Source organism: Polypterus senegalus, chromosome 1, assembly GCF_016835505.1.
Source record: "Polypterus senegalus isolate Bchr_013 chromosome 1, ASM1683550v1, whole genome shotgun sequence".
Classification (NCBI taxonomy): domain Eukaryota; kingdom Metazoa; phylum Chordata; class Cladistia; order Polypteriformes; family Polypteridae; genus Polypterus; species Polypterus senegalus.
Genome location: NC_053154.1, coordinates 195,953,738 through 195,968,422, shown reverse-complemented (window position 1 = coordinate 195,968,422; position 14,685 = coordinate 195,953,738).

The following is a 14,685-nucleotide window of genomic DNA, read 5'->3' as shown; positions in this document are numbered from 1 at the left end:
TCACACCTTTCTATTCTACGATCTACGATCAGGGTATTCTGGCTTCGTGACTAGAGGCCCATGATGGCAAGAGGCCTTTTCATCAAGCTAACTTGATGAAACTGTTGGATTCTCCATGCACCAAAATGATCCAAAATGATCAAGGGGAACCCCCCCCACCCCACCCAATGAAATGATTCAATATCTGTGAGTCAAAAGAATCCAGGAGGACCTCTTTTTTTTACATTTCTCAATTAGGCTTATTTTTATCCTTCTCTCATTTACCTTCCCAGAAATGTTCTTCCATACTCCCCATCCTTTCATGAAGTTTCTTCTTCTTTCACTTTTCTATGATGCTTCTATAGTCATTCCTACCTTTATTTTTTCCATAATTTTTGTTGCCTTCATCCGTACATGTTTTCTTCAAAGTTTGTACGCCATTTCTCACAGTTAAGATTTTTCTTTGTTCTTTTCCTTCAATATTCCATGAAGTTTCTTCCACACTTCTCTCAGTCACCTTTGCAGTCAGTCTTTCTTCAGTTTTTTATTCAAGTTTCTTCACTTTTTCTCCCTTTAACAATTCTATGAAGTATACCTAATCATCATTACCTAATTGTTCTCATAAAGTCTTCGACATCTTTGTCTTTTTTCCAATTTTTCCATGAAGCATCTTTCATACTTTTCTATCCATCTCTCTTTAATTTTCCATAGTGTTTATTCTAAACCACTTCTTTGTGCACATTTTCTTCCATACTTATCTCTTTCTCCGAGAATATACATCTTCGTGTCTGCACCCCTGCCATGATATTCTGTCCCTGTGCTCTTGCATGAAGCTTTTTGACCTTTCCATGAGTCTTTCAATTAAGTCCCCTATGAACCTCCTGCCTTTTCTGCATTGGCATTAGCAAAACAGAGTTAAATAAACAGCATAATTTTGTTACTTTTTTACTCTCATTATTTTTTTCAAAAGGTAGTGTACACTCAAAAAATAAGTGAAGTAGATTTTGGAAGAGATGGCTTATAAATTTCTTCATTGAAATATGTTTGTGAAAAGTGAAGGCTCTATATAAACACTGCATTTGAATAAGTGATTGAATGAATGAGTCAGTTAGTTCACAATGAAACTATGAAGGTCTGGTATAGATGGGATAATGAATCTTGACATGATTGCCACTGAACTCAGACATTAATGTGCGGGGGTCTTCTTAGACTTTCTCAACGTCTCACAACTGATCCCACATGTGGGAAGCTTCAAAAGCAATTAGAAAAGAAGAAGAGAAGAAAATCTCATAAAGCTGTTATTTACAGGGCTGTAAAGGCAGCAACCTCGAAAGTAGAGAGAACAGCACATCACTGGGAGAACAAGAAAAAATAAAGAATCAAAGTGCTACGCGTAAGAATGGCCGGCTCGGCAGCTTACTGGATTTATGTAAACCATTAGGCTTTCTCTCTTTTTTTTCCCACCACATGAAAGCTGAAAGAAAAAAACATATTTCACATTATGGAAGTAACATTCTGTGGTCTTGACTTTAAAATGTCCTCAGCAGTTTAAATGATGTCACTAGGAAAAATCTGCAGCACCAGTAAATAAGAAACAAAATGTTATCCTAAATCTGAGGCATGGAAGAAATCATGCACATATGTACATGCAGTCATACTGTACCAGCAGAAACAGAGAAGGGTGTGCAAGTATAGTCACATATAATAAATAGTTAAAACATGCTACATAAATATGCATATATATATGTGTATAGTGTTGAAAAAACCCTTTATGGACTACATAAAGGCTACAAGCAGATACAGTATATGGTAGAGAACAGGAGTTGAGTTTTAAGATTACCTGGTGAAGTGTTCCCTAGCAATGACAATTCATATTCTCATGCCAGGGGAACTGACCTATTACAAAAAGGAACATAAGCCCCATATACTTATATGGAACCACAGAAAAGTTAGCAGGAGGAGTGGCTACAAAGATAGGAAGGTGTGTATGTTGGTATGAAAAATATTGTATTTCCACTGAGTGTCAGAACCCAGTATTTGACAGTATTGGCTGACCCTCTGGTAAGTACAGTAGGAGCATAGTGCTGAGGCTCTAAAGTAAGATACTCCTGGGTTTTGGAGATGTAAAAAGGATAATGGAGGACTGTAACATTTAGCACCAAAGTCACCCAGCTTGTCTGGTGATAGCATTTTGGCATCTTATGTTATACATAGCTTCCAGCCATCCATTATACTGGAAACTGTGGGTCACTCAGAATTGCAGGGATACCTGAATCCATGAAGAGGAGCCCTAAAAGAAGGGCTTGATCTATTATTAGGGTATTCTGGCTTTGTATCTAGAGGCCAATGATGGCAACGGGTCTTTTCACCAAGCTAACTTGATGAAACTGTTGGATTCTCCATGCACCAAAATGATCAAGGGGTACCCCCCACCCGATGAAATGATTCAATATCTGTGAGTCAAAAGAATCCAGGAGGACCTCTTCCGCTTGATGAAACGATAATAGTGTCTGCATGTTGAAACAATTAAGGGGACAATGACGCAATCAAGACTCTGCTAGTGACAGCACCCCCTCTCATTCTGGCATAGTAGTACATACCTGTATTACAGAGCCTGTAAGGTGGTCCTCAGATGCCCATGCGTGACAATGTACATGTCACATGATAAACTGGCACCCAATCAAAAAGAGTCTTCCTTCCTACAGCCATACCACCTGCACTTTAGAACAGGTAATTCACCTGAAACTAAGCATGGTTAGACCCAGCCAGTACTTGGATGGGAGACCATGTAGGAAAAACATGGGTTGCTGCTGGAACAGCTGTAGGTGAGGCTCTCAGAAGGGTGCTTACCTGGTGTGTGTGTGAATCCAAATGCTCCACGGCAATGATGGGGTCACAGTGCTGTAAAAATTGGTGCCATCCTTCAGATGAGACATCAACCAAAGTCCTGATGTTCTGTGATCATAAAAGATCCTTGGTATTCTTTGAAATGAGTAAAGTGTTTCCCGATGTCCTGGCTAAATTGCCCACCTCAGCCTGGTCATTCTGGACACCTAGTCATCTCCAGTTCCTTATTACCTAACTATCTCTCTCACCTCCTCGCCATCCAATAGCAAACATGTGGTGTGTGTATTGACGCAAGAATCACTACCATTGCATCATCTACGTGGATGGTACACATTAGTGGTGGTTGAAGTGGTTCCTCAATATCTATGTAAAGCACTTTGAGTAGGTTAGAAAAGCACTATATAAATGTAATTTATTATTATTATTAATCTTTTATTTATTCCTTCCCTAAGCCTGGTGGTGTGGCTCAGATCTCTAAAACACTGACACCAAAAGTATATAGATATACACAATTAGGCATAAATGTATAAACAAATATACACTATCTCACAGTTTATTCAAACCCGCTCTCTTTTGTTACAACTGTAGTCTTCAAAGTAGGCACATAACAAAACCTGGTTCTCTACCACCCTAGTAATGTAACTTCAATCTGTCAATGTTTTGTTTCTCTTTCTTTTTCTCCATCTTTTCTGAAGAAAAACATGGGTTTGAAATATCATTTTGAAACTTTACATAACATTTACTTATCACTGTGTTCATTTATGTCTATATTTTACATTGTCTCATCTCTTTCTTTGTTTCCTTTTTTTCTTACATCCATACACTACCAAACCTACTTAATCCATGTCAGAAGTGTAGGGATCAGGGCCTATCCCAGCAGCATTTGGCAAAGGCAGGAACCAACCCTGAATAGTATGCAGGTGTGTGTTTCAAGATGCAATAATATGCACAGCAGGCCATTTAGTTAAACATGAATATAATACCCAGATAAAAACAAGAACATTCAGCCTCAGCACAGAAGATGAATGAGCTCTGGGTTCAAATCTTGTTTGATGGAGCTGTAAGGTATATGTCCTGTGCTGTGTCCCTTTTTGTACTTCCGAATGTAACATAAAATATGTTATTTCACATATTAAGTATGTAAGGTTTTGCAGCCTGAAAGCAGATATGAAAATATATATGCATTACATACCAGATAAAGGAGAACCTGTCTGAATAGCAATCAATAAAATATAATGTTTAACCATAAAACAATAATATGTATATGTTTATTTGATCATTTTTGTGAAGAGACCTACTACAAACCATAAGATCCTATTACAGTTTTGTGTCATATTTCTACATTTGGACCAATGGCAGGTTTAAAAACTTGCTTACAATTGAAGACTTAGTAAGCCACCTCTTGTTTAAAATTCACACAGTAGGCACTTCTGCTAACAATTATTAATATTCCAATGACTATAAAAGTATGATATGTGAAAATGTATAGAAGAATGTAAACAAAGATATTTGTGTCTCTACCCAAAAGCCAGGTAGCATTTAAAAAAATTGTTATTAACATTCAAAGTGTTTTCTGAGATAGTTCTATTGCTACTGTTTTTATGGGGCCTAAGCCAAGATATAGCTTGATTTCATGTGGTGTGTATACAGTATGTGTACTGTATATGTGATAGGGACTGTGTTTGTGTTATGAAATTGACTAACTTTGTGACAGGCAGCCTGTTCTGCTGTCTGTTAGTATATCATTATCTGTGATGTGTGTATGGTCACACACGTGCGAGTAGGAGGCAGCTAAAGGGCTTAAGTATTGGTAATACCATATCAGACTGGGGGCGGCAGAGTGTGCTGACTGTCTTTCTCAGTTCCTTGCAAACCGTTCCCAGGAAATCCCACCAGGTTCCGGTGGCATTGATGACATCACTTCCGGTTCCTAGGGTGTGGTGGGTGGGATGGGGGTTAGGGGGTGTGATTGCTTTTGATGACGTCACTTCCTCTCTGGGCCTTTAAAGCCATCATCTTTACATCCACCTCATCAGTTCTATTTTGGACTCGGTTGCATGAAAATTTCTGTTCAAACTTTTGAAGCTGGGATATAATATACAGGTGGCTGCTCCAAACTTTTATAATGTCTGAAGTCTTGTCCTTGTCACAGTGTATATTTTGTTTGTTATGCATGCAGTAATTATGAAACTGGTCACAGTGCTGTTGAGGCTACTAGGCTATACAAACAAGTTAGGCCCTTGGTAAGACAACCAGAATAGTCAGAACCCTTATTATGTACTCACACCAACATACATAAAGTATCTTGGACTCACTGTCTTTATTTATTTAGGTCTGTTTCTTTTGAGAGAAAATGGTTTCCTTTTCATTTTTTTGTTTTGCTTGTTTGTTTTACTACTATATTTTAACCTTTTGTACTGATAGATTTCAGGTAAATGACCTAAGCTTGAAAGTTTTCTTGTGCTGAACATAAGTGTAGTAAATTTTGGGAAAGCTGAAAAGTGAAGCAGGACCTTGGAATGATTTGTATAGAAAGCCTGTTTGCAGGTTTGAGTAGCTCTTGGGAATCACCCTTGCTTGTGTGATAACTCTGTTAGTGGAATGAAAGCCAAGAGTTTATGTTTATATGAGAGTGAGGGGTGTTTAGTTTAGTTGCTTTCTAACACTTTTGTAAAGAGTTCAGTCTATTTGCAAATATAGACACTTTGAGAGGAGCCTCTAGAGTAGAAAATGAAGGTAAAAGGTAAGAGGTTACAGATACCATATATATACAGTAGCTGGTTTTAACATTTTTCCTATACTCCTGTAAGAAAAGAACCTAAAGCGTTAGTTTGTACCTTTTGTGTTCGGTGCATGTCACAAGTGATCTTATAGCACAATAAAACACTCTGGGGCTCTGACACTCACCCATGGTGGATGGGAGGGGGAGCTGAATATTCAGCAGCCTTCTGTTTCTGACATCTGAGTGAGTATCAGTAGCACGCCCCACATTCAGAACTGTTATTTTACTTTATTTTTTATATACTTCACTTTTATTCCTCCTCTTTTTTTTTTTGTAGTACCCCATCACTCAATCAACATGTAAATACACATCTGCAGTACTAGACAATTTGATCATTGGAAAATGTCTGGAGGTTAAGACATAGATTTTTTTTGACATATTTAATTTTGAAAGCTGTAATATTTGAAATCAGTATACACTTACCCAATTATTTAGGGAAGTATGTCTGAAGATTAAGTGTTTCATTTTTGTAATAAGTAAAAAAAATCAAATACAAATATAAAACAAGAAAAATATTTTCTCCTAAAATCTTGTTTTCCTCATTCCATTACATAACAGACCTACAGAAAAGTAAAGCTGTTAAATGTAAAACATGAACGTACATTGAAAAATTAAAACTCATTTTCCAACAGTGCCTCTGGAAAAAATGTGCTCAAAATTCAAATATCAAACAGAAGAAATACAAATGCAAACTAGATGGACAGAATCCACATGAATTTTATGAAGCATTTTTGTAATAAGGCTTCATAATTACATAATTTTTGTTATTCTACAAGAGCTATTATGTAAACAAAAACAACTTGCTTCATCTGTAAAGGTAGCAAAATGCAAGGTTCAGTCCCATCTTTCTTTCTTTATCCTCCACTCTTCTTATTCTTCTGGCACCTTCACTCCTCCACACTCAAGCTCTGTCCTCTTCCACCCGACTCTGGCTCATCTAATGGAGTGAGGCGGCCCCTTTTATACTTCACTGGATGTACTCCAGGTTCTCCTTGACGATTAACACAAACAGAAACTCTGTCCAGAATTTTGAGAAATTGCTATAGTTGCATGCCAGTTCCAGGGCACAACTGCAAGTATACGCTACTGGCCATCTAGTGAATTCAGACCTGTCCTTGAATGATCCATTGATGGCCTTTGACAGAAAAAGATCAGACCCTATGCAAAACCTAAATAACAGTCCAATCTTCTCCTGATCAATCTCTCTGACAAATCTTAGAAAATGAAGTGGTCCTTTCAATTGGTGACTGACTTCAGAATCTGGATGTTTCTTGCTTTTGGTTGATGATCATCTAGGATCTTTTCCAGTGCCTTCCTACTCAAAGACTCTCCAATAGTGGCTGCCAGTATTTTAATATAAATGCTGGCTTTTGGACAGTTTCCTTATGTGCAATTTCTTTCAACAAGAGAGGTACAGTTGTGACTGTTTAGAATGGCAAGAAGCCCCTTCAGATCAGCCAGACTGAAATCATTCAAAGCCTCTCTCAGTGCATCCTTCTCAGTGGGACTAATGTAGTTCAAAAATGCCTTAATGAAACTGTAGATATGTGAAGATATGGAAATGGCTTCATAAAGAAATGGTGCAGCAAGCTGAACGGGTAAATATTGAAATCTCTGCCTCCGTAAGGCCCAGATTGGGCAACCGCTTTTCACTCCAGTTCTTGATAAGCATGATGCAAAGTTGAGATGTTATATGTGGCTCCACATCTTCTTGTTTCATAAAAAGCGCTTCAGAAGTCAGTAACACAATCCATAACCAGCCCATGCCCAACTCCATTCTCCATTTCTCTATTTTCTAGCTCACATTATATTAGCATGTAGTATGTTCTCATCTGAAAATGCCTGAATCATGTCAGACACACAATGCCCTTTGTGAATAGTAATGGAATGCTTCTCAGCTGTATTCTCTAGATTGTGATAGAAAGATACAGGTGAAGTAGTTGGGGAGGCATGGTTTGACCTTACTTCTGGATTTATGACTCTGCTGATGGGCTCTGACGTGAAGCAGCTGAGTTGCTGCTTGTGGGTGCATGTTTGAAAGTTGGCACTTCAGTTACAGGTTCATCAACAATCTACCATATGCTGTAAATTTCTTTTATCAGTGTTATCACCTGTAGGGTTGAAACCGCTTGCTCAAAAGCAGATTCTTCCTCCTATGTCTTCAATCACTTCAATATAATTTTCTGATGCCTGCTACTTGGGGACAGGTTAATAAATCAAAGTGTCACACCATCTTTACCAAGGTAAACATATTTTTCATTAAATGTTGAAATGGTGGTAACAGATGGAAAAATAGCAGTCATTAATGAACTGGAAGTTAAAGGTCTGTCTGAGGGTAGGGAACCATGGGAGGAAGATATGGGAAATAGATACTACTGGGTGGGTGACACAGCTGTCTCAAATTTCCCTGTTGATTCCACCCGTTTTGCTGAATCATCACTTTTTTGGGTGTTTGAATAAATACACAACTTGAGTAATTTATGACATGTTGTATCATACAACCTGCCAACCGTGAGAGTTGCATCTAAGGCCTCATCTGAGCCCATAATACATAAAGAGAAGTCAAAGTCTTCAACTCTTACTTTTGATGATTTCTCCTTAGGAAAGAAGATTTGCTTCTCATCTTCTAGAATTTTGTTCACAGTATCATCTTTAACGGCAATGAACTCTCTTGTGCCCCTACCAGTTGGTTGTCTCTTCTTCCTAAAATAATCATTTTGATGGATTATACAACCCAGTTTTATTTTTCTTGTTTCTCGTTCAGGATTCTTGTTCCTCTTACCACTTCTTTGGCAAGGATTACTTTGTGTGCTAGTGGCTTGGAAGTTTAATTTTTGATCGTAGATATTCTGTGAGTTTCCTTTTCCTTTCCTCATTTTTGAAGCTGCTGAAGATGAATCTGTCCAATTTCTTGCATGTACATGGTCTCCAAAATGAGGAATGTATTTTGAAAGTGTTTCATCATCCATCAGTCTGACAACATCCAGCTCCACGTGTCCAAAAAAAAAATAAAATATATATATATATATCTGTTTTCATGGAGTGAACTTGCAAGGGTCTTTTCGACTATTTGCAGGGACCTAGGCCCTTCATCAGTACATACTTCATTGTCTTTCCTGTCAAAGATGCCCTCTGGTGTCCCTCCTGTTAGGTTCTCTTCCTGCCTGTACAAATCCCATATGTGAAACCAGTACTTTGGCCATCTGTCTACTGGAATATGTGTGTTCTCCAACAGCAACCAAGGGTCCGGACGGTAGGCAGAGGACTCCTTTTTAAGTTTGACCCAGGAATGCTTCCGGTGTCATATTGCATCCTTGACGAAGCACTTCTGGGCCATAGAAAAAGTATGGTAGTCCTCCCCCGACAGCACCCTCTATCAATACCTAGTGACCCCAACAGGGCTGCACTTCCAGACTCCAACTCCCAAACACTCCTGCAGGTATCACAACTAGATTACCATATGAGGACCACTGCCAACTAGTGCATGAGGAGCGGAACGACTCCCAATCTTTTGCTTTTCTTAGTCCATCCATTAAATCATACTGGCCAGGTACACATTTATTCCCTTCTCTTTTCTCATCGTACTGGCCTCCCGTCCACATAATGAAATATCCTTCGATCCACCGGCATGCGAATTCTGTGCCTACTGTACATATATACTGTATATGTCTCTATTATAAAAAAAAATTTGGGAGGGAGCCTAGGGAGACGAGACATGATCTTCTTGGAAGACAAACTGACGTTCCATGAGAGATGCTTTAACGTCATGCAAGACAAGGCAGTGAGACAACATTTAAAACAAGTTCACTGACATCTAACTTAGCAGTTGTTGGAATGCTTTTGGCAGACACACTTCATGAGGCCTAAGCCCTCCTCCGGTCGTCCGGTGTGTCCCGGCCAGGGCAACCCCCCAGACACCTGTGACAATATATATATATATATATATATATATATATATATATATATATATATATATATATATATATATACAGTATATAGTGAAAGGTGGCCTCGGCCATTACCCGGCCGTTATGTCAGCAGTATGGAAGGACCAGGCAATACCTCCCCTGGGACACTAGAGGGCAGCCCTCCTAGCCAGCTGTGGCACCATGGATTCCCGCAGGGCACACTAACATTTGGAGTTTGGTATAGCACTGTTCAGTTCTGTGGGGCTGCCAGGAGGAGCTGCAGAGACCTACAGTGGACTTCCACCACACCTGGGAGTGATTCCATTTAATATTGATGAGCCACCTGGAACACTCCCAGGAGCTGAATGAAAGGAGCTGCCTCACTCCATTTGAGGAGCCAGAGTAGGGAAGATGAAGTAGATGAAGCCTGCCGGGAGAGGAGTGGAGGCAGAGAAAAGAAAGAGAAGAAGGAAAAGGACTGTGCTTTTGTCTTGTGGACATTGTGCTCTTGTAGGGAGCAAAGAAAGCGCTTCCTCACAAATAAATAAAGGTGTGCTGTGTGGCAATTAGTGTCCTTCCCGTCTCTGTCAGGGTTGGGCAGCTGTACATGCCCCGGTGGGCCACAATAAATATATATATTGCCCCCTACTTGCTTCGCTCATGCCCCCCACCCCACCCCCATGGGGGCGCACTTCATGTTCAGCACTTCGCATCTCTGCCACTCACATTGTGAAGGGGGGGCTGAATGCACGCTAAGGCTACCGAGCTGCGTGTTCTACAAGTTGTGCTGAACGACAATCATTTAAAAGCTTGTACCTACTGGGAAACCTTGGGTCCTACATTCATGTGGATGTTACTTTTTACCACTTACCTAAAGATTGCTGCAGACCACATACATCCCTTCATGGCAATAATAATTTAAGAAACATGACAAAGTGTTCAAGATGTTGACTTGGCCTCCAAATGCTCCAAATGCCTTGGGATGTGCTGGAAACATAAGTCCAATCCATGGAGGCTCCATCTTGCAATTTACAAGACTTGAAGGATCTGCTGCTAATGTCAGATATGCCAGGTACCACAGACACCTTTGGAGATCTTGTGGAGCCCATGCCTTGATGGGTCAGTGCTGTTTTGGCAGAATGAGAAGGGCCTACACAATAATAGGCACATGGTTTTAATGTTGGGGTTGATTGGTGTATTGGGTCTCTATATTGGGTTTCCTGTTAAATCCACCCATTTAAGTGAATGACTGTAACATAGAGGTACTGCATGCGACCGACCAGTGGTGACTGTGGAATCCAAAAACACATCTGTAATGTGATATATAGGACTGGCAACATCTCTTAACATCACTAAACACTTTCTTGGTACTGTGACAATAAAGAGCTAGGATATCATTGACAATATAATGTTAATAATGTCAAGATAATAGCAGATTACCATGCAATCTGTGAGAGAAACCTCAATATTTGATTAACTTGTTCCCCTATGGGGATGCCCTAGAAACCCTTCAAAAACACAGGTGTTCACAAATAATGCGCCAGTTTCCAATCCAATTGATATAAAAAATATCCCTCAGAGGCACTTACTCCAGGGATGGGCTTAGATTTCACGACTATGATGCAGGTATTAAAACTTTACAAGAGATCAGTATCATTTTGATAAGGAGTCTCTGTTAGAAAAGAAATCCGACCTGGCATTAAATAGCGATTACATGTGCAGGTATTGGGTGGCGTTTCTGGGAATTTACACTAAGACGCATTTTATTCAAAATATTAAGATCAGTTTATGACAAACGTTTTATGACTGTGACGTTAATTGAAATGCGATGGGAAACTTCCATCAAGGATATCAGGTGAAATCAAATAAAACGTGAATCTTATTTAATTACAGTTTAATCAATTTGATAACGTAAAACGTTAAAAAAAATATTGTGGAGTCAATGGACAAGTACAATATATGCGTGAGTGGGCCTTCCTACAGGCACGTAACAAGGTTGGATCTTAAACAGCGTAAAATTCTCCTGGCATGCGCAGGCACCCTGTAACCCAGAATGGATGAGTGTTACTAAATGAATGAATGATTGAATGCACAATGTAATCACAGGTGCTGAATGTTAATTGGACGCAGTATTTTTTTAAACGTCGACTATATCTGATTACTAACTGTGTAGAATGACCTTTTGGAAGGCATTGACACCAAGTTATACCAAGTGACGTTGAAACAGGTGATCATGCCTCTCAGGTCGAAGAGCGGCACTTTGTGCATGGCATTCGGCCACTGGGCACGTGATAGACTTAATGACATACACGTTGGCGGTTCAGTTACTTTGTCTTCCATATAGACAGTGTTTGAACAGCTAGAATTGGCATTCGTTCAAGAAGCACCAGGAGTCAAAGCGGCCTAGAAGCAAAAATTATGTTTGTGGTGGGGAAAAAGGTTGGGCAGATGCTTAGTTTTTAATATTCTCTGTTCTTGGTTTGATATTTGTTTTAACTTTTGTTTAGTTTTCGCATGTTTAAAATGTGATCATTTCTCTAATGCACGCCATATCATTTTCTTCGCCCGCTTAATTTGTGACTTGATAGCTAATATTTGGATGTGATTATAGCATTATTATTTTTGCACTTGAGAAAACGATTCACACTCAGTATTTCGTGGGAAAAATGGTTATAAAACGGCATACTAGAACTCTTACGGAGTGCTTGACAAGATCAAAACTCTGTTCGTTTTAATGAAAATTGTCGCTTTTGTAAAACTGCCTACAATCTAGAATAACATGTTGCCTCAAATACAATTGTTTCTTGTTATAGACCGTGATAAGACTTTGGTATTACGAACAGATGTTTTTCAGATTCCATCCATTCATTCATGTCATAACTCGATTATTTTAATCAGGGTCAGGGACAGTCGGGTCCGTTCGGCATGTGATGAAGTAACTTTGGACATTAGGACATCAGTCCTTTACAAGGCACAGCATGCACACCCACTGCCATTTAACCGAAGCAGGACTCCGGTGGCTCAACGGGGAGTCTTTTGCTGTGTATTGCTGTAAATAGTGCAAATAGTTTGTTTTTTGTTAGTGTTTCTCAGTCTCTATAGCAAATGGTGCGATTGACCGTACACTGCATATTCATCCAGTCATGCAATCCATGCATCAATTTAGTGTGTGGGGGAAGCACATACTATAAATGCTATTAAATTTCCACCACTAATTTAAAATCAACTATAAATTCCCTTAGGTGTCATTTTCAAATTTCGCTTAAATTCAGAGCCAGTTTCCGCAGAAGGAACAATCACCGCACATGCAAATATTTATAAGTGAAAACTGTCTGATTATCCTACATAGAATATATTTTTCTCATAGTTAAAATTATACATCCTCTTGCACACACCAGCTTACATGCAGGAAAGGTGGAATTGCAACAAACCTGCATATATTTTGAAACGCAAAAAGTTACCGAGTATAGCATCACTGGGTTCAAGGTAAGAACGAGGAGTGGACGGGGGATGGCGGTTGTTGGGGCTATGCAGTCCACCGCTTAAACCACTCATACACAAAGGGGCAATTTGGAATTATCCATAGATATGGGATTTTCGAGGAACAGTCAGGTAGACACGGATAGAAATAAAAATGTGAGGCAATAGAGCTAGCCAATGAGCCACCGCACCCCAAAGTGGGACTCGTTAATCAAATGAGAGATGTGAGGGATACAAAGGACTATGGCGTCTGCAAAAGTATACTGCAAAGGAACCTTCCATCTATTCATTTTCGATCCTATTTAATCCATTTCAGAAGAATGTATCTCAGCTGCGTCGGCCAAAAGACAGATTTTAATCAGGAGGGGATGGCACAGTGCTATGCGTTGTTACTGTTAACTCATGGAGCTGACATATTTGTTCAAAATGCGAATATTTAGTAAGTTTCTGGAAATAAATGTGTTGCAGTGTACAGTATTCCTTCCAAAGTTGCACTATAATGTAACTCATTAACGCATACTGATTTTATATTAATCATTTCCGTACTTTTGCTTCTTCTCATACCCGACAGGAGGTTTCCAGATGTGAGATGTGACCTCTCCCGAACCGCTGGATCATCGTCCCAAAGACAATGTGTCTCATCGCCCTCTCGGGAGTCGCCAATTAATAACATCGGTTACGTTGTCCTAAATAATAAATTATAAAGACACAACAAGATGAGCCACTGTCTGCCATTGAAAGGCTGGTCGTGGTCCTGATGCTTAATGATGCTCTGTGCAGCCTGTGTTTTAATTCATGGGTAACAGCCATGGCCACTTCCCCTTTTATTAAACAGGTCCCCCCGTTCTGCTAAACACAATAACCATACTCAACCGCTTAAGTACAAAGGGATGGAAACAAAGGCGATGACCACTAGTCTATGAAAATTGTTCGCAGAACAGTTACGTTATAACATGTGGAGTTTAAACAATCCAATCTGGATAAACGTCAGCGTTACACAGCTCCAGCTATTTGTAATCAATAGCAATAAACAAAATGCAAAACAAAATGCAAAACATCTAGCTATGATTGCATTATGCATTAGGATTAATCCAATTTTATTAAGAAAATTAGCTGTCTGAAAAGTTGTTTGGAAGATTAAAAAAAAGAACAAAATGACACAGGTGATGGACTATGCCTGAAAGATGAAGTAATATAAATTTAAAATTAACAGGACCCACGAGTAACAGAACTGTATGAAATAGATAGATAGATAGATAGATAGATAGATAGATAGATAGATAGATAGATAGATAGATAGATAGATAGATACGAAGATCGCTATATTAGATAGATAGATAGATAGATAGATAGATAGATAGATAGATAGATAGATAGATAGATAGATAGATAGATATTCCCAGCATTGCTATAAAAACACAATTGTCTTTATAGTACTTTTTTTTTCTAAATTTGAGATGCATTTTCACAAGACCTGACTTTAACCTTTTAGCGTTATACTGCTTACCTTCAGCTGGGTTCAAAACTGTGAAAATGACTAAGAAATTAAGTAACTTTTAAACAAAGCAGAGTAGCACTAGGTATAAATAACAAAAGCTGTAACAAACAATAGAAGGGCGAACAGAGGTATGATTGAAGAGGCTGACATCATCGAGTTTATAAAAGGAGCGAATAGAGAAGGAAGGGAGC